General features: G+C 39.7%; 1 long non-coding RNA gene across 1 annotated transcript in view; it reads right to left on the reverse strand.

Moving 5' to 3' along the window:
- Positions 1–2152: 2152 nt before the first annotated feature.
- LOC135447980 (uncharacterized) overlaps positions 2153–20879 on the reverse strand; it is a 44317-nt gene continuing 25590 nt past the window's right edge. Inside the window, exon 3 of the long non-coding RNA XR_010440365.1 lies at positions 2153–2412. This is a non-coding gene — a long non-coding RNA (uncharacterized LOC135447980). The remainder of the gene's footprint in view (positions 2413–20879) is intronic.

The following is a 20879-nucleotide window of genomic DNA, read 5'->3' on the forward strand; positions in this document are numbered from 1 at the left end:
TTAGAGTGAAAATCACCACAAAAACATCAATAATGCTTAACATTACCAGAAGTAAATTAAGTCTAACTAAACAAGTCATGGCAAACAGAGTAAACTCACACTCTAGGGTGGACTTTCACACAGAAGGCAGCTATAAACTGAGTGTGGCCTGCAAATCCATCAGCCCCCTGCCTCTACCTAATGAGACTCTTTTCTTTATTGCATTTTTATAGACTTATAAAAGCAGCATAGGATGGATTATATGGGCTGTCTGTCTACTCTGTCCATCTGTGGCTCTATTGGTGTTTACTCCCATAGACAGGATAGTACCCGGCAGGGGTTGGAACTTAAAGAAATACAGAGGTGATTGAGAGACTTCTAAAAAATAACAAAACAACAACAGACATACATCCACTTCCCCAGTAAAACACTGATTCCAACAATACCAGTTTGTAACAAGCACTGTAAAATCAATATGAGTCAACAGGAAAACTTCTCTACAAATGCAGCACAACACTTCAATAGCTTTGTGTGAGATCCATGTGAATGTCAGTCCTAATTCATGTTAAAAACACAGACAATTTCTCAGAACTCTAAATGGAACATAATTATTTTAAAAAAACAGGTCATGTCTATTTGGATAGACTTATTTCAAAGTTCTAGGATAATGACTTCATTTAATATGCATTACACAAGACATTTTTGGAGCTATTCCCATAGAATCAAAGCCTTCCTGTCCACGTAACTCAATTTTGTGATTCTTTATTTTGTCAGTGTTGCTGTAAACAATGTGCTGCCCATGGCAGGGAGGAGAAAGGAGAGATTTCTTTAAGGAAAAGTCATCCCTGCTCAGAATTCTGTAGTTACATTTACCAGCTGCATAAGTGTTCTGATAAACTGCCAAAAAGGGTCACTATAAAGCAACACTCCTTTAAAGTTTTAATCCTTATTAAAGGAAATTATCTGGAGTCTCTCCAGAAACATTTTGAGGGGGAGAAAGGGGCAAAAGCTTCCGCAGAAGATCAAATGTTGTTGATTATATATTCATTACCAGCATAACTGCTAACTTCAGTAAATTAACAAGGAACTTTTATTTTATCCAATCAAGCTCTTGTTAAAGATAACAAGTTCTTTTCATTCCTCATACATTTGTGTAACAGTCACTTTTCTGGAACTCATCAAAGTTTGTTGCAAATCCATGTGAAAGTACCACTCTCTCTTTTAACTCCTTAAAATAATAATGAAACCTTATGATCACAGTGAAAATGCACTGGTTACATTAAAATATTAAAAAAAAAATTGGGAATTACAGAGAAATCTGCCCCAGTACCAGCAAAGAGACTGATATTGCACAGCAGAAGCATCCTAAAATGATAAGTATTTCACACTTGTTCTTTATTGTTTTGTTCACACAGAAGAAGCTTAGTTAAACAGTCTTTTTAGGAAATCTGAGAGTGCAACAAAGATCCATAATGGTTTCATTTTAGAGAAGGCATTCACTCAAATATTAATTGCTAAAAAGCTATTTTACATTATCAGTTCAACCATATTATTATGTTAAGAATCCTGTCTTTATCAAATAACCAAAACTGGAAGGGAAGAATGTTTGGCTTTGAAGCTTTTCACTAATAATACATTTTACAGCAAGTTAAGTATTTTCTAAAAAAATAACTACTTCAAAAGCAAATATCTTGGTGACAGACTGTTGCACTGAGATCCCTTTCTTACATGCCATGCTCTAAATACATATTTTTCATCCATTTCATTTGTCTGCTCTCCAAGTTTACCAGTGATGAAAGAAACCTTTCTGGAAACTATTTAAGAAAGTTCCAATGCCCACTGAAATCAATGTCTAGACTGGATTAGTCTAATATGAGAATTTTTCCTAAAATCTCAAAATTATCCCTACAATTAAGCATGATAAAAGCACACAAAATTGATGAGAATCATTTTAAAAAGGCAATGCAAACCATTTTTCTCAGTCCCTCTTCTCTAGCAGTACAAAAAGAAAATAAAACCTAATGCATAAACCATGCATTTTTACATAGGTCAGCTAAAAATCTGCCTAATTCACAGTAATGTGTTTCCACAATTGTAAATGTTTTTTCTGACAATCAATCAGCCACTTATTGCTTATTACTAATATGCTCAAAGCCCTTTGTTCCAACAAGTTAAGTAGGAGTTTTTACTGGAAGTGTACTTCTTTTGTTTATTTCTTTTCCATTTCTGTTGGCCAGAATGAAATAGATGCACAGAGAAGCTGAACATGAAGATGGACATTTCTTCTCCTCCCAGTAGGACACAAGTTGTATCTGGGCAGCTTTCCATTGTCTGATGTCCCAGCATAGGAGTGTCTGAAAATCATCTGCAGCAGCACAGTCCAAAAGTCAAGAGGTGACGGAGAGAGAGCAGCCACCTGCAGTCTTTTTATTTCTGCAAAATAACAAATACATTCAACTTAAAATGTTCTTGGTCAACTCTGTCATCCTGTAACTCTCATGTAATGTATCCCTCCTTCAAAGCAGTCTAAGGTTCATTGGCACTGATTAGATGAAAACAGTCATGGCTACTAACTAACACTATGTAATGAGTGATGGAAGGCTGATGAAGCAGCACAGTGGATTGCAGCATAAGCCCTCATTCGACTCAGCAGAGTCAGTGCTCAATGCTGTCACTGATTTTCTGCAGTCTCAAGCAAGTGACCTCATTTTTGTGACATCCTTATGCTGTGCAGATCAAGAAAGGAAGGGTTCTAGCATTCTGCTGCTGCTTTGGGGCTGGTTTGGCCCTTGCTCTCAGCCAAGGTCTCTCAGCTACCTCAGGCCATGAACAGCGCAGCTTTTACCTTGGAGCCAAAATGCTACAGCACATCTTGTGTTTGCCCTCCTATCCTGGCTTGTTTCTCTGTAGAGTCTGTTGATGTCACTTTGGGGACAGGACAAGAGGACATGGCCTCAAGCTGTTCCAGGGAGGTTCAGGAGGGACATCAGGAGGAGTTTCTTCATACAAAGAGTTGTAAAGCATTGAAGTGGGCTGCCCATGGAGATGGTGGAGTCACCATCCCTGGCAGTGCTAAGGAAATGACTGGACATGGCACTTAGTGCCATGGTCTAGATGACAAGGTAGTGATCAGTCCAAGACTAGACTCTGTGATCTCAGAGGTTTTTTCCAACCTCACTGACTCTGTGATTCATGAGTAACCCAAGCTGTCTACTTGGACAATGGCAGATACAAGGACAATTCACCTAGGTACAGGAGGAGAGAAAAGTCCTGGATACAATGTGGGATTTAAGAGGTGAAAACTGGTGCCCCACATACACCCTAGTGTCCCACATTTTTTACTGAACTGGAAAGTCCTAGCTCAAACTGAACTGAACGGTGTTGTCCCAGTGTTTCTGGAAGATGTGGTTTCCTTGCAGAACGAGAACACAACGTGCTGCTCTGTCACCACAGCACTGCTTCTCTCCCACTGAAGGGTTCTCTGCAAAATACATCAGGTAATACCTGTATTCACTAAGATAGTCCTTCCCCCTGTCCTAGGGTGACTTTATGGTGCTGGTATCCCCAATTATCTATTCTGTTTCTGCTGGATATTAAGTTCTGCACCTTTCAGACCAGTTCCAAGAGTGAAGGGGGGCAGAAGAAGCACACAGTTTGTCTGCAGAAACTGCACTTGCTCCCACACGTTCCTGCTCCTGGACTGTGCTGCCTGCAGCACAGACAGACAGTGAGACTGTCCTTTGCTTTTTAGTTAGGTTTCTTAGCTATCTGAGGCAGAGAAGTTCCCCAAACTGTGGCTTTTCTTGTTCTTGGAACTGTTTAACCCTGTTCTGGACTGAAAACTCAAGAAAACACCAGGAGCTCACACCTGGGGGCCACCAGGGCCTGGGATGAGGCATTTGCCAGCACAGGAGGGACTGATAAGAGACTGAGCCAGCTGAGCTACACCCCACAACAAGGACTTTCTGAATTTGCCATCTCTTCAGAACAGTGAAAAGTTTTATTGGTTTTTTGTGGGTTTTTTTTAAGCTTGTGAATACTTTGTTTGTTAAATAAAGAGGGTTTTTTCCACTTTTCTCCAAGGAAATCTTTTCCCAAACCAGTTGGGGGAGGGATCGCTTGAATCTGCTTTCTAGAGAGACTCCTTTGGAAGTTTCCTTCCAAATTTGCCCTAATCAAGGACACCACCCAAGGATGCACCGTCACAGTGAGATCTAGGAAGGAGAAAAACAGCAGATACCTAAGAAAAGACAAAGAAGTTGTCTTTCCAAAAGAAAAGAACCTGTCCAGAAAAGATGAAGAATTGATGATGGAAGAGAAATTGCAGAGAAAGAAAACAAAATGGACTTGGTTCACAAAAATCTCTCATAAACAATCACAACAATAAATTGGCTCTGTGTGCCAGAAACTGCCACAAATTAGTTATGATTCTTCTTTATATGTGTTAAAACAAATCTGCTGTAATCGAAGTTTGATGGTACATAATCTGCAACACCAAGAAAATTCAGTCAGCCTTCCCTTCAGAAGCAGACTCTTGCTCTAGCAGCAGCCCAGGTTCACAGGTGTTCTGCTTGGGTTAGGGATTTTTCCATTCTTTGAAACAGGCAAAATGTCAGGAAAGCTACTCTGCCACAGTTAGCACATAAAGAAATACCTTAAAGACTTTTCTCACAGCAGCAGGCAGAAAGAAACACTAACAATATCTGGGGAATTCTCCAAACAAAAGACAACATAAAGATTTGCTTGTGTATTAAAAGCTTTAAAATGCAACAGCCTATGAACAGAAAATATTAAAAAATTAATTATATATAAGACAGGTAATAACACCCATACATACATTTTCTTCTTTGGACCATAGATTTATTGGCTGATGCAGGTTACATGTGTATTCTACACCTTGTACAATTCAGAAGCAACAATCTCTGCCAATGATATTTATCATGTGTTGAAATGATGATTGAAATTTGAACATTTAAAACTGCAAAATGACCTTAATATGTAGGGGGAAATGTTTCATTCTAGTACAAACAGCAATTACACATCATTAGATATAAGCTAAAGCTTCTATATTTTTTTCCACTTGTCTTTGCTTGCTTTGTTTCTGCACTTTCATCCCATTAAATTCATTGGCCAACACTGTTATTAGTTTTAATAATAATTTCATAATTAACCAAATGGAAAAAAAAACCACCAAACCAGAATGTTTCCAATTCCCTAAAACCCAGATCTTACCCACCCACTCCAACATCTGCAGATGGTAAGCACAGTCTGTCTCTTCTTTAATATCAATAATGTTAGCTGCTAATATCTACATACAATAATCTTTTGATCTATACTGGGACTACTTGTCTGGCCCAGTTCTGCACTCATTGCTCAGGCAAAGCTAACTTGAATCAAAGAGAACTTAGTTCAATTAAAGGCTAAAGGAAAGAGTTTTTACTTTGCTCTTGGCAGTAAGTGCACTGGAAGAGTCCCATAAAACACAGCAGTGTTATGGGGATATTTGCCTTTGCATTTAGCAGCTGCAAGAAGGTGTCTCAACTCTGTGAGTCAGCCCTGCTTCAGTAAAGCAACTCATGTTAATATATATGCACAGATTTTTTTGTGGAGCCAACAGGTTTTAGTAGGAACTGGTTATGTTCTGCTGGAGTATCTCTTACAATTTTAGAATTTTAGAAAGGACATAATTAAGCAGCAATAAAGTGTGAGAGACACTGAGGACTTTCAGTCTCAAGCATTTAAAAAACAAGTCAAATCCAAATACACTTTTTCATTGACCTTGGACTTTTTAAAACAGATTTGAAGTCTTTGAGGTTTGTGTTTCTGAGTTTTTCTCACAAGGGGCTAGAGAACATTTTTTGAAAACCAAGATGCTTGCAGAATCAAATTATTTTAGGAGCTGAGGCTCTAGGAAAAAAAATTACTGAAAATCATCAAAAAGCCATTAGCTATTTCTGTTGGGTAGGTAGTTTAGGGACCTAGTTCCCTCCACAGATGTTCTTTTGAGGAATGTTGCTGCAACCATTCCAGACAAAAGAGATGCAAGAAAATTTGGGGTTTTGTGACCAGAGTGGTGATTGCATACATGCACTGAAGGCTGAGCAGACTGTATTTCACCAGTTGATGGTTATTCCCAGGACATGCAATTAAAATGCAGCTGTTCATTAGGAAAATGATACACTATTCTTGCATAAGTAAGGTGTGTAGTGAGCAAATAAAGGGGTCATTTTTGGTCCAAAGCCAGTATCTGAATAAATGCTGGATGGGAGATTTGATATACAATTTGACAATAAGCAATAAAGAGGCAAGGCTTGTACCAAAAGCAACAACAAACTTTTGAAAGCTGAAAACATTACTGGGAAAACATCTTCAAAAATACTTTTAATAGACAAGAAAGATCAACATCAGCAACACTTGTAGTGAATTTATCTAGTTAAAGCATCACTTAATTCTAGGAACTTTTCTTTCTTGAAATAAATACCAGCCCAAATGGCAGCTGATCTGGTTGTTAGCTAAAATAGGAAAAGAAAACCACTTGCTGCTATGCTCTTTATTCATCTTATTCATCACTGACTCGCATTCCTCTAAGCGTTTGTATCTGGGGGAAGACATCCCCATGTTTGCAGCCTGGTATTAGCAAATTCTGAAAGGGTGCTATATAATCACGACTTCACAAAACCTGGTCACACAGGATACTCTGTTCACAGGACACAAGTGGCCCTTCTCCCAAGATCTGTGGATTTATCCACAAGTAAGCCCTTTCCAGTCTGGATTCCCTCACCAAGGTAGCAGGTGTGGTTTTGCATTCTTCATTAAAACTTTTTTTGACTCTGTAATTCAAATATCCATCAGTATGTTTAGAGAGGAAAGACTGTTCAATACATACACTCTCTTACAATCTGTGATAATCACAGCTCATGTGCTGCAATGAAATCCATTTGAAGGCATCAAAACAAGAACTTTAGAAACCATCAGTCACCTGCATCTTACATTGACTTCAGTATATTTTGCAGGCACTCATTTCAAATTATGACTTTCTTCACATCACAACTCCAGTCAGTCAGAGTGTCTTCTCTTTTGAGTGCTTTTAAAAAACACATTGAAAAAGCATGTTCCTTCCTCCTTTATAGTGAATGGATTCTTTGAGGAAATGGGAGTATTAACTGTGATACAGCTACCCTTTTTGTCAAATTCTTTCACAAAGAGATCACTGCTTCTGGGACCCACAGGCCCACATATTATTCACAGACCACACACTGGGAGGAGATGCATTGACCTCAGGTCTGTTACATCACCATTAGTGTTACTCCACCCAGGATCTGAATAGTTCATTTGGATGAAGTGTCAGAAGTTATCAAGAGCAGCCATGAACTTGGGCTGATTCAGTTTTGAAAGCCTAAACAGTGCTCAAGGAGCCAGAGAGGCCAAATTTTCCATAGTTCTTCTAGTGTTTTGGTGGTATTGTTTTGATTTTTTTAAATTCGTATTAGAGATTCCCCACTTTATTGCTCAGTCCCAAGGAAACAAGAGAAAACTTTCATCTGTACTCATTTATCTTCTCTGTCATTTAGGAGAATCATACAAACATCCCTTCTGGATGACAAGGCCTCCCGAATTCTACAAGCTGGCTGTGAGCAAAGGCCACAGTCTCCAGGGCCAGACCACAGGGCTCTCCTTTTGTACAGCTGAAGAAACACAGAGCAAGTGAGAAATACCCAAGGATTCCTTCCCCTGACACAGGGGATCCTTTGGGTGGGTGGATGACAGGGTAACCCGCTTTGCTTAACAAATGCACATCCTTCCCAGAAGGGGCTTGTCAGGAGTTTTAAGCAACTAAATGGATTGGGAGAAGACATAATAATGTAAAAACTTTTTGGGCAGCAGAATAAAGGACTACAGCTCAGCCTTGAATGTGTGCTAAATTAGACTAAAAGACAGAATCTTATTAAGCCTGAGGGAATAGAGAGAGACCAAGCTTCCATGTCCTTCCTTCTTCTGATGTACTGAGCATAACCCCAGCAAGAGAGAGAACTGGGCTTTTGGGTTTTCATTTCTCAGTCTACTTAGCCTTCCATGTGCCCATAGGACAAAGGGTAACAGAGAGGGTTAATGGCTTCACTACAGTTGACTGGTGTTAAAGCCGGGGCAGATGTGGGCTTTCATTAGGAAGCAGCTGCACATACATAAACCACAGCAATCTTAATCCAGAGAGTGACAGCGTGAATACAGACCTCTTGCAAAAGCACATACCTTTAATCTGCATTTGTCTGTGCTTTTGGGGGCAGGGTTTCAGCAGAATTCTATCCTCATAGGAGAGAAAAGGAAAAAGTACCCATATGTGTAAAAATCAGAAGAGGGCACTTAAAATGTAAACAGAAAAGAATAGAAATAGATCAAGTACCTCAGCAGCAAAAGAGAATATTAAGTTTTCCATTACCTTTCACAGAATTTATCTCTCTTGCTCTGAGCACAGCTCCAGCTGTTCCCAGGGCTTTCCCTTGAGTATTGATTATGGACATCCTGTGAGCCCCCCACAAACTGGTAATTATATCTAGAATTGAGCCTTTTAGGAATTCAGGTACCAAATTTGCTAGGAATACTGCCAAGGAGGAGGAGGAAATAATGAACATCAAATTAACTCTGCTAATTTTTACCATGGTCCACTGGGTTGAATGTGGAGGTTTCCTTGTGGGGAAGCAGGTCAGTGCAGAAGAAGCAGTGCGGCTGGACACGCCAGGTGCTGCACACTCCTTTCCCTACAGGCAGCAGCAAAACTGTGCACAGCAAAACCCAGCACAAAAACTGTGTTACCTACTGAGGCCCAAAAGTCCATGAAGTCTGAAGCCCACAGGCTTGTTCAGGCTGCGTTTAAGGATATGCCCAAGTACTCCAGACAGGACAATTCTGGCACTTCTCCATAGCCACACAGGAGTGTTCGTGGCTTGCCCCATCATATGCTCTGCACATCCAGTGTCAAGGGGTGCAATGCACTTCATGCTGTCAGCTCCACTCAGCTCTAAATGGATCTGAAGGTAGAGAGTGGTTAAGCTGGGAAGTTTTATATCTCAGCATATACTACAGGAAAACATTTCCCTTTCCGTCTTGAGTGATGGTCCATATGCAGTCTTACTCTATGGATGCTTACTATCCTTGGACATCCCCACTCCACCAGTGTAGATTACTTGGATGAGAAGTCCCTGGCCCTCAAAAAGAAATAGAGCAGGGGACAATCCTCAATCCTGTCAAGAACTGCAACAGCCTCAAAAGCTTCTGTATTAGGACCTTGGGTACTGGCACACTGGTGGATGTGTGGAGAGAGGAATGCACACTGGAGCAGGTTTGCTGGCAAGGCTTCTGACCCCATAGAAAACCCATGGGGGAGTAGCCTGTTCCTGAAGGAATTTATCCCTTGGGAAGGATCACACTGGTTCAGTTTGTGAAAAACTGCAGTTCGTGGGAAGGATCCATGCTGGGAGAAGTCCTCACAATCATAAAAAAAAAAAAAAAAAAAAAAAAAAAAACAAAAAAAACCAAAAACAACAAAAAAACAAACCAAAAAATCACCAGAGGGAAATCTTGTGTGGGTTCTATACAATGTCTAGGCAACACTGCCTTATTCCTAAATCCACACTGGAGTCCATCACTTGAGTAGCCCTGGTACACATACACTGACAGCATGACCTTCAGCTGACAGATGAGAGCAGTCCTGAGTCTTGGACTCTGTTTAAAATTCACCAGTGATTCACTGCCAAAAGACAGCTCACTTCTGGCCTGGTTCAGTGGGGAAGCCACTCAGGCCCTGAAGCTGCCTGGGTAACACAGGTGCCAAAGCAACCCATGATATGACACAGAGGGGCAAGAGGGGAAATACCTGGTAATAACTCCAATATTAACTCTTTTCATTGTCCAGCTGTAATAAGGTGCCTATGTATCCATATGTAACCACACTAATGAGGGGCCTGATTTCTAGGACCACTTAGTCTCCTGCTGTTTCTGTGGAAAATTCTATATAGAAATCTAGTCTTACAAGGGACTAAAAATGCATTTGCCCAGGTGAAGTCAGGCCACTGTTCTTAACAAACACATCTTGATATTTTAGTTTCCATATCAAAACAGCTGGGGATGGTGTAAGGCTGATCAGCAAACTGAAGTGGGATTACAACATAAACCCAATATTAATTGTATATGCAAAATCCAAGGCTGGTAACCTTTTATGTGGAGACTGTGCAGATAATAATAAAGGGAGAAAGCTCCAGAGCAACCTGACAGATTTCTTTGCTGCAGCCACTTGGGGGATGAGAAACAGGAGAGAACAGCTATTCCTTTGATAGACTGATAGGCTGAAATAATTCACGATTACAAATTTTAAAATTCCACACAAACATTTCCATATACAGCTCTAACACAAGAAATCTTGGAATCATACAATGGTTTGGATTGGGAGGGACCTTAAAGACCATCTTGTTTCAACCCCTCTGCCATGGGTAGGGACATCTTTCACTAGACCAGGTTATTCAGGCCCTATCCAGCCTGGCCTTGAACATTTCTGGGGTTGGGGCATCCACAGCTTCTCTGGGCAACCTGTTCCAGTACCTCACCACCCTCACAGGGAAGATTTTTGACCTAATATCTAATCTGAATTTACTTCCTTTCAGTTTGAAGTAATTCCCCTTGTCCTGTCACTCCAGGCCCTTGTATTTACAGTCCCTCTCCATCTCTCCTGGGGACTCCAGGCACAGGAAGGCCACAATTCGGTCACTCCAAGGCCTTTTCTTGAGGCTGAACAGTCCCAATTCTCTCAGCCTTTCCTCACAGGTCAGGTGTTCCATTCCTCTGATCATCTTTGGTGGCCTCTGCTGGATTCAGTTCAACAGGTCCATGTCCTTGCTGTGCTGGGGTCCCCAGAGCTGGGTGCAGCACTACAGGTGGGGTCTCACCAAAGCTGGGCAGAGGGGCAGAATCCCTTCCGTCCCCTGCTGCCCACAGGGCTCTGGATGCACCCAGGACACGTTTGGCTTTCTGCACTGTGAGTGCCTGTGGCTGCCTCATGTCCAGCAGCCCCCCCAGCCTAAATTGATACCAGGGGTTATCCTGACCCAGGTACAGCACCAGAACTTGGTCTTATTAAACCTCATGAGATTTCCATGGGCCACTTCTCAAGCTTGTCCACATCCCTCTGGACGACATCCCATCCTATAAGTGTGTCAACCACATCACTCAGCTTGGTGTCACCTGCAATCTGGAGTATGATTGTGGATTTCATGGATTTGGAATTCTTGATGACATTGTTACTGAGATTAACAAATCTTCAGAAAGACAGATGAATCTGAAAATACTGATCACCCACACAGTCCTTAACTGGACCACTGCTTAATGAAGGTTATGATTTGCTCCCATTTCATCTGTGGATATGTACCACATTTCCTTAATTCCCCAACATCCCAGTGGTGGCTGCTGGCATTTCTGTGCACAGAAAAGTAACTAGTAAAGTATTTAATATATTGCAGCTTCTTCAATTCAACCTAGCTGCAGAAAACAGCCATTTTCTCTGTCGGTGCTTCTGGGACCAATTGCTGGGAGATCTCAGAAGCAGCACAGGAGTTACCAGCACAGAGTGAATAATCTCTGAGTGAATTGCAGTGCCTCCTAATGAAATCTTTCTACCCCAATATTCAGCTATAAAATAAAGTGCTGCAGTAATTTCCTAACCTCCATATTATGCTGCAGCTACTTTTTCATGTATCTTCTTTTGTACAAAGTACGTTGAAGTGGGGAGTGATGTGAAGGTCAGATTTGTTTTGGAAAAGCCCAAAAGCTCTTTCTGCTGTTATTAGGAGAGCTGTGAGAAGGCCCAGTGGCAATGATATGTAGATAAACATCTGCATTCCTTACATACCACAATCATTTTTGCTTCAAGCAGAACTTCACACTTCCAGTGCTAAGCAGACTGTGTATGCGCCCACTAGACATCCAAATGCTCTCTTCCCCATTTGGTGTCAGGTATCCATTTGATAATTTGCTTTTGCATTATGAAGAGCTATGACTGATTCAGTGATCCTCTAGATTTGTGAAAGCTCTCTTGCATGCTCAGCAAACACTTAGTCCTTTTACAATACTGTAGGAGCTGATTCTTTAGTAAAAAACATTCCACTACCGTACAGTCGCATTGCAAAGATCCTCAACTATTTTATGCACTGCCTACTCAAAAAATAAATAAAGATTGAATTTCATTCCTGAGCCCAAGATCCTCTTGCACTATACAAATGTAAGTATTTAATTTGGCTTCCCTGTTTATGTTAGTTTGTTTTAGTTGCTCTGTGTCTTACTCAAACACAAGAATGCAGTATAATTTGACTTACTCAGAACTGTGTGTCTTTGGCTGCTTTTTGCTTCACAGTAAAAAAACCCCAGGTTTTAAAGAAGGTCTAAAAGTGTTTTTTGTTCTTTAGTTGTGAAACTAAAAACTAGACAAACAACCAAAAGAAATTTCATACCGAGAGCCTGCAAATAAAGGCATAGACTTAAAAAATGAACTGTTTGTAGTATTGGGGAAAGGAAGCAGATTGGCAGCCTGCAGAGACTGTTGCTCCCCCCTGCAGAAAGATGTTGGAGGTTAGAACAGTGCAGTACCCACTCCAAAACTCCCTTGCCAGCATAAATCGGTTTATGGCAGGTACAGGGGAGAACAGGACAAAGCTACATAACAGTGATGAGGGAACTTTCCCTGGGAAAGTTTATTCTAACCCAAGAGATCTGGGAAGTACCAAAAAGCTGTTCCAGCTCTCACTGTAGGAAATGGGAGGAAATGGAGCTGCTAGCTGTAGAAGGAACTGCCACAGGTCATAGGAGGTTGTCTCAGCACAGCAGCACTCACACCCAGCAGCAGGACTGACAATCCCAGTCACTGAGTCAATTAGGTTGGAAAAGACCTCCAAGATAATCAAGTTCAACTTTGGATTGATCACTATTTTGTCAACTAGACCATGGCACTAAGTGCCATGTCCAGCCGTTTCTTAAACATGGTGATTCCACCACCTCCATGGGCAGCCCACTCCAATGCTTTACAACTCTTTGTATGAAGAAATTCCTCCTGATGTCCAACCTGAACCATCCTGGTGCTGCTAGAAGCCATGTCCTCTTGTTCTGTCACTTTCTGCCTGGGAGAAGAGGCCAACCCCTATCTGTTTACAACCTCCTTTCTCAGATCATCACAGATGTCAAAGACATCAGTAGAGCTTAAAGATGCAGGGACAGCATCTGGGACAATATGGAAGAAACTTGGTGACTGATGCTACTTCTGGAATCTTCACTTAGATCCATATTAGTTTAAAAGTACATAAAGTTTCCCTAAAAAGACATTGAGGATTCTCCTATGAAATGTGGTTTTCCTGGCAAGGTAAACTTAAGCAATTGCTCACATCCAGGTCCACATCATGCTGGAGAGCTGACAGCTTTTCAGTGCAAAGTGCACGGTCAGGGTCAGGGCTGGAATGTGAAGCTCAGCCCTTCCCAGACTCAGGGAGTGTCCCTGAGAGCCAGCCTAGCTGAGGGAAGCTTAGGGCAGCCCTGTAGATGCTTCTGCCTATTTCTGTGAATTATGTTCAATGAATAACAACCAAACCAAAATAAATCTCCACAGGAGACTGAAAGCAGCAGCATCTAGTGCAATTAGTCAAATAATCAGAAGTAGCTCCCAATCTGGAGATGTTCTTAGTTTTCAGATGCCTGAGAAAGATGTACCACATAGAAGCCCCATTTGCCATATTTTAAAACACTGATTTTCTTATGCCGACTTCTACACCTCAAAGAGCTCTATCTAGCCATAAAAAGCTGAAGAATTTTACTGAAATTGCTGTAGTTACAAATATTTACATTTCATAATAGTTTAGAAATGAAAATTGGGTTGTAAAAGTATTTGAAATGAAAATTTATTCTGAGTATTGTTCTAATGATTGGTTGTTTATGAGCACTGTGCAAAAAACTGATTTTATATTCAGTTTTAAAATGCATGTACATTAGCAAAATAAGGAATAGTCAAAGAGGAGGAACATAAAGCAGAGGCACACCCTTCTGAGACAGAATGCAAAGCAACACCCATGAGTAATAAATAATTGTTCACAAATTTTATACCATACAGTTTTCTGTTTCAGGGGATAATACATTAATATTTTGCAGATGCCATATACAGGGGGAGTGGAAAATCTTACAGTAAATAAAATAAATTAGGAAACAGTTATTAAAAATCTCATAATTTCTTTACTTATGTTAGCTGTTGCAACAGGAAGAGTGACCAAGTCAATCGTCTCTTAAGCATTTATGAAGAGCCAAAAAGAAACTGGAGAAATGTGGACACACGAATGTTAACATCACTGAGACAGAAATCAAAGTAGAAATAAGGGTTTCTTAATTAAATATTGATCATAAAACTAAGAAGCCACCAATATCCTTGAAAAGTACCCCATTTAAACTCAGAGAGGTTACACTCACAGACCTTAAAGTCTCATACTCTTATTATTTATACCAGGCTGCCCTCTAGCAACGAAAACCAGTGCACAGCATTCATGAAGGGTTTTCTCAGAACACAAGTTGGTTTTCCCTTTCAAAAAATGTTTGCTATTTGCCTCTGCTTTAATCTGCATTTTAAAGCTCTTATTTGGTATTTTTTCTCATTAGTTTAATAGAAACAGCAAAATTGGCTACTTAATTGCAATGGTTAAAGCTAAACATACTTGGAGACAGCAACTGTTTTATAAAGAGATATATATGTACATATATATATATGACAGATCTTTGCTCAATTAGACCACCTTAATCCCTGCTGTATTATCAGGGAATCTGGTTCCAGCCTTTTCTTACTCAGTGCAAACTGCACTGTAAGAAAAGCAGTCTAGTGCTGGTGGACTCCACAGTGGTTCTCCACATCTCCAAAACCTGGCAGGATCATAATTTTTTCTAGCACAATTTGTACAACTTGTAGGGTATATTCCAGTCCAAGACTGGAACTATAAACCCCCAGCACACTAGACCACACTCATGGGGTCTGACACATCCCAACCCATTTTGTCCCTCCCACACCTTTCCCTAGAAAAATTATGATCTCTGTCTGCTGTTAACTCAATCTACCTGGAAATTAACATGCCAATAAAATACATAGTCATTGAATTAAAATAAATTCTTATTTTTTAAGGGAAGTCATAGAACAAATAGTTGGTGCTACGTTTCTTCTTTGGCTTGATAAAATATATGAAAATTCCCAAGCTCTGTGTTGATATTCAGGCCCTAGGGTAGGAAGGCATTGCAGAACATATTCATCTCTAAGCCACCTTGAATAGAAGTCAGTAAGAGCTAAAGACAGGCTTACAGAGCTTTCCAAGTGCCTGATCTAAACTGGAGTTAAGATTCTGGTCTCTAACTGAGTTGAAAACCACTGCAAAAGGGCTTCATTTACAAAATCTTGTTCAAATTAAAAGTAATCCAAACTGGCTCCAGTCCTAAACTGGCAACATAGTTAAATATTCTGATTAAATAGCTTCTATGATTACAAACAAGAAATCATCACAAGTTTTCTGTTAAAAGAAAAAAAAAGAGTATCTGAGGGAAAGTACCAAAAATGCTGACAAAACAACAAAGGTGAGCTGGCAGCCACTGGGCTACAGGAGGCTCTTCAGCTACCTGCAAGACCAAACTGTTCTTTGAAATGATGCACAGTTGGAAAGTTATAGCAAAGCAAAGGTCAGACGTCAACAGAAACATAATTCAAAAGGCAAAGAAATTTGTATTTTACAGAGTATACTCCCTAAGGACTTAGCAAAAGATCACTGCTGTCATATTGAGCTGAGGAAACACTGAGGAAGACATCAGTAAGATGCATTTGGCTCTCTGCTTCTCTCCCTGCCACTACCCCAAGCTGATTTAGCTGCCACAGCTATAGCACCCAGAGGCTGGGGGACTCGAGATGGCCAAAGTGACCTACATGTCCTTCCTCCCCTCCTTCCTTTCAGCATCTTTTGTGGACAGCTGAAGTGGAGGGGTTACGACTACCAGGATAGCACTTTGCACTAGAATATCTCAGCTGTGTGTTGGAGGAGGCTTTTGTGCTGCCCAAATAGGACAGCAAGGTTGATCATTACATATCCAACATTAAATAAACATATGAGGGGTGAAGGCATGGTAATGTATCTGTCTCATGGACAGTAGTGCACTGACACTTCCTTTTAGAGTAAACTGCTGCTTTGCATCTACTGTGAATTTCATATTAAACTCAAAGCATTTCCATTGACCTTTCCCCCATAAATTTAAACCTTGGGAGGGGTTTATACGTGACACTATTGAAAAGCATGTTGCAGTAGTGGAAAAATATGTTACATGGAACAAATCAGTAGGTTAAAGCCTCCACTCTATTTTTCCAAAGAAATACTCTTTTCCATTAACCATGGAACTGGAATCCTGTACCACAGTCTTTCAGGCTGATTATGTGGAACTGCTTTTAAATATTACTTTTGAATTTCTCTTTTTAACTAACCAGTGGGACATTCTTAAAATGGTATTCTTAAAATACCATCAAATTATTTCTCTTGAATAATATAAATAATGACACTTCTTCAAATGTTCAGCTTCTTGCCCACACCCAATTTTCTGAGAATTACATCCACTAGGGATTCACACTGGATAATTTTTCAGTGTGTTACAACCAATAATTGTCAAATAGCACAGTTAAATCTCAAATAGGATTCTACAGGCCTCAAGCAAAATTCTTACTGAAGTCATGAGAAATCTTTCTTGAGAAAAGACCAAGGGCTAAAACTGTTGAAGTAAAGAATAATTTTATGAAGCCCTGCTGGCCAGTTTACACATTAGATAAACTGGTGTTCAAACAGAGGCTATTTGGACAGGAATGGAAAAACTTAAACAATTAGACCTTATTCAGCTACTGCAAAATCTCATCTCTGGAAATCAAAAGTTTGCATATATACAGGGACACAAGAAAGTCCTAGTACTGAAAAAACTTATGAAAATTACATTGATTCAAAATAATGGTTAAATATAGTCCTAATAGTCCTGAATGAAGTCCTACTGCAATGCATACTTATCTTCAGGTACATGCTTTCAGTTCTTTCAATATCTTTACTGATTCAAGATATTAAAGAACACAAAGTTTTTTATTAACATTACTTTCTAAACTGAGAAATACAAAACTTCAAGAAGCCCTGTAGCCACAGATGTTTGACAGTCATAGGAAAAGCAGCATGAGCTGATAAAAATACTGCTTCTACAGAGAAATCAGATGCAGAATAAAGTGCTCCAAAGGACAGAAAAGGTAGCAAGGAGTCTCTGAGGTAAACAATGGTACACACCGTGAAACCTCAATTTCTAACACTGCATTTTATTCCTCTTAGTTTGTCTTTTTTTCTTATTCATAAAAACACTACCCTATCTCAAAGGCCTAATATCAAACTGCTTTGCTATGCATACTTTCCCAGGATACGTAGATAGTCTGAGTGCAGGCAGCAGAGATATAAAAAGTATGTTTAAAGAAGAGGGACCTCTAAGCCATCTTAGAAGAGAATCACTGCATGGAAACAGATAATGATGGCGAGAGAAGGGAAAGGCAATGCAGCAGCTGCAATAGCCAATTTTCCCCACAGATAAAATACCAGACAGAATGACACTGATGGGCTTCAGGCTGTAGCTGACTTTTAATGGAACCTTTCCTGATTGGTATACTTCAGAGTAAAATCAAGTTCAACAACAAAGCCCTAACTCTTGTCACAGAAGTCTGTGCATTAGAAACTGGGTTAATCACAACTCTGAAATAAAGATTCTTTCATTGTGTAGCTCATCTCAAGAAAGGATATATCAATTACAAAGCTTTCCTTCCTCACACATCTGAAATGTGTAAGTTGAGAAATAATTACTTGGATTTATACTACCCAATGGAGTAGAACAGGACTACTTTGCTCAGTATTTTCACTACCATTTGGAATAAAATTTTTGGTAATGGGTGTTGTTAGTATTCAGGAGTAGGTTGCTATGGAGTATTCTAGTTTGTCCTATTGTACATATAAAACTGAACAAATACAGTAAGGCCAAATTGAACATTTCATAGAATACAGATAAGTGTGGACTTGAGGGTTGCTAATAGCAATTTCTTAATATAGTCTCTCACTTTGCTATGGCAATTCTTGGGCCAGGCAGGTGCAGAATGTATCAAATTAGTACCTTAGGGCAAGGAATACAATGGGATGTTTCATTATAAACTCAGGGAAGCAAACTGCATCCTTGACATACTCTGCTTCCAGACATTGCTGAGGCAATTGATAATTCTTTATGTCTCATGTGAGAATCACCAGAAGAAATCTCTGGAACTAGTAATTAATCAAACAAAAGCATAACACAGAGCTAAAATTTTCGAAATGGTGCCAAAAGCGTTTGTGGAAATTTGTAATGACAACTGATGAGAAACTCAATGCCTAGAGGGAGGGAGGGTTGTGGCTTTCCTCTGGTTTTGTTTAGGTTTTTTTAATTTTGTTTTTTACTGATTGCTACAGAATTGTTACAGGGAAAATCTTCCAGTCAAGCCTTTGTAGAAAATAAAATCCATTTTACAAACAGTTTCTATTATACTGGCAATTTTCCTGTAGTTACAGAGAATGAGATTTATCCATTCCAACAATAGGTCTCCAACTAAAGAAGAAAACCAAAATATAAGGCAACAGAATGGGTCTGGAATAGAGTAGGGTGGGATGAGCCACAATCAGAATGCACTTGGCAAGAGAAAAAGGTATTAAATAGGCTTTAAAACACAAAGGAGAATGTCCCAGATAGCAGGGCAAAAGGCAAAAAATAGGAGAGAAAAAATGAATGAAGAAACTCTGGTAGATAGTAACGACTGCCTGTGTCTAATTAGCCTTAGCTAAAATGGGAGAAATATATTCTAACAAGCCCTTGTAAATCAGCTGGCAGGTGAAAGACCTCACTTCTCTCGTTCCTGCCATAAAATGATACATTTTGCACATTTTGTACACTGCCTAGAGAAACAGGGCTAGCTATGGGACGCTACAACATGAAAAAGGACAGTTGCAGTAATCAAGGCCATTAGCCTCAGATTTCCCTATGCTACCAAACCTGGATCCTTACTGTCCAAACAACCCAGACAGATACAGTCTTCCAGGCACTAATACTTATTCTGATGATACTCCCTAGTCTTTTCTTTTTAATTCCAAGTTAATTCAGGTAAATTCATCCTTAAAGTTTTCATGCTGCAGTGTCAGCTACAGTGCTTTTTCTCTTCCCACTGATTTTACCAGGGCTGGCATTCAAAGCCTAATTTCAAATTACGGTGACAGCTTCGGATAATGCAAAGTGTCATTTTTGCACCAGCTCTATCATTGAGATAAAAAGATAATTATCTGCCAATCCACTGGAAATCCTCCCACTTCAGAGATTTATATGAGCCAGACAATTTTGAAATTCATGTTACAAAGAGCTCCTTAAAAAAAAGAGACTACCTCATAAGAAAAGCAATTGGTGACATCCTGCCTAGTGAAGCTCAACAAGTTCCTGTAATGGAATTCCCATTTACACCCACACCAGTCTGGTGACTCAACTGCACTGGTGGAAACAAGAATTTGTTTCTACACATCAACCAGCACTTACAGGCAAAGACTCTCACACATTGCTGGATGCTCCAATCCAAACCCTGATGTGCAGACAGACACAACCAGAGCTGATTTATGGATCACACTAGAGTCAGGGTAGGCACACAGATAAATCAGTCCTGGTAGGACAGCACCAGTTCCAGGTACTTTGCCACTTCTTTCCAGGGAAATGAAAGACAAAAGCCACAAAAGCTTACACTAGGTGCTCAGGCAAAACTGAACTCATATGATATTAAAGCGACTGAGATGAAGAAAAGAACAAGAACATTCAAACATTTAACTCTCAGGAGCACATTTAGATAATTTAGAGGAATCATGACCTAAAGCATCATGCTTAGATGTAATTTCTCCATGCATCTATTAGATAAGAAACATTAGCATTATGGTCATAAGGACAATGAATGTATGCTAATGCCTTTGTTTCCATGCCAAACCACCCATCTGGTCTCTGCTCAGAATTCTATCACACTCTTTTCTTTTCACTTTGTCCTATGCTATATTTAAGTCAAAAATACAAAACTATGCATTATCACATACATGTAATTTATGATCTAGACTCTCAGAGTCAACAATAACAAAGAGAGTTTCCAATTGTTTGAGATGTAGCGCTGCTTTCTTGTGTTTATTGTGTTATTGTGTTGCATTAGCAACCTCTTCATAACAAGAAAAGACAAAGCACTTGAATTAATTACCTCATCATCAGGGGGGAAAAGAATCTCATTTTTTAATGTATAGTTCATTCATCTGCTAACACATGAGACACTAATATTGTCTCATGCTGATACATCACTAGCACCACCATGCCTGATAAGTTACCCACTAGTCATCATTACTACTGGATTTAGGTTTCATTATTTTATTATAAAGGTGCCTACAAAGTCTTTTTTATTATCACTTGCTGCTTCAAATAGGGGAACAGAAGTTTGCATTAGAAGTTTTTGGGAGATTAGTAATCAGACTTCCTGCACTCACCATGAAATTTATGTGATATATTTATAAATTGACACTAGATATGTGTAAGTGCTTCCTGCCTGTTGTCTGAGAGTGAATGCTGCAACATGAGTCATAATTATTAAGGCCATAATTTATGATATTCTACTTTTCCTTTTGGTCAGCAGAAGTACTTCAGAAAGACCCTGCTCGGGTAATTCATCTGTATTTATACAGATGAAATGACCAGCCTGCTTCAGGGATTGTCTCCTCTTCTAGCTCCTAGGAGAACATTTGTGATTGGATCAGTTA

The sequence above is a fragment of the Zonotrichia leucophrys genome, chromosome 4A (assembly GCF_028769735.1).
Source record: "Zonotrichia leucophrys gambelii isolate GWCS_2022_RI chromosome 4A, RI_Zleu_2.0, whole genome shotgun sequence".
Taxonomy (NCBI): domain Eukaryota; kingdom Metazoa; phylum Chordata; class Aves; order Passeriformes; family Passerellidae; genus Zonotrichia; species Zonotrichia leucophrys.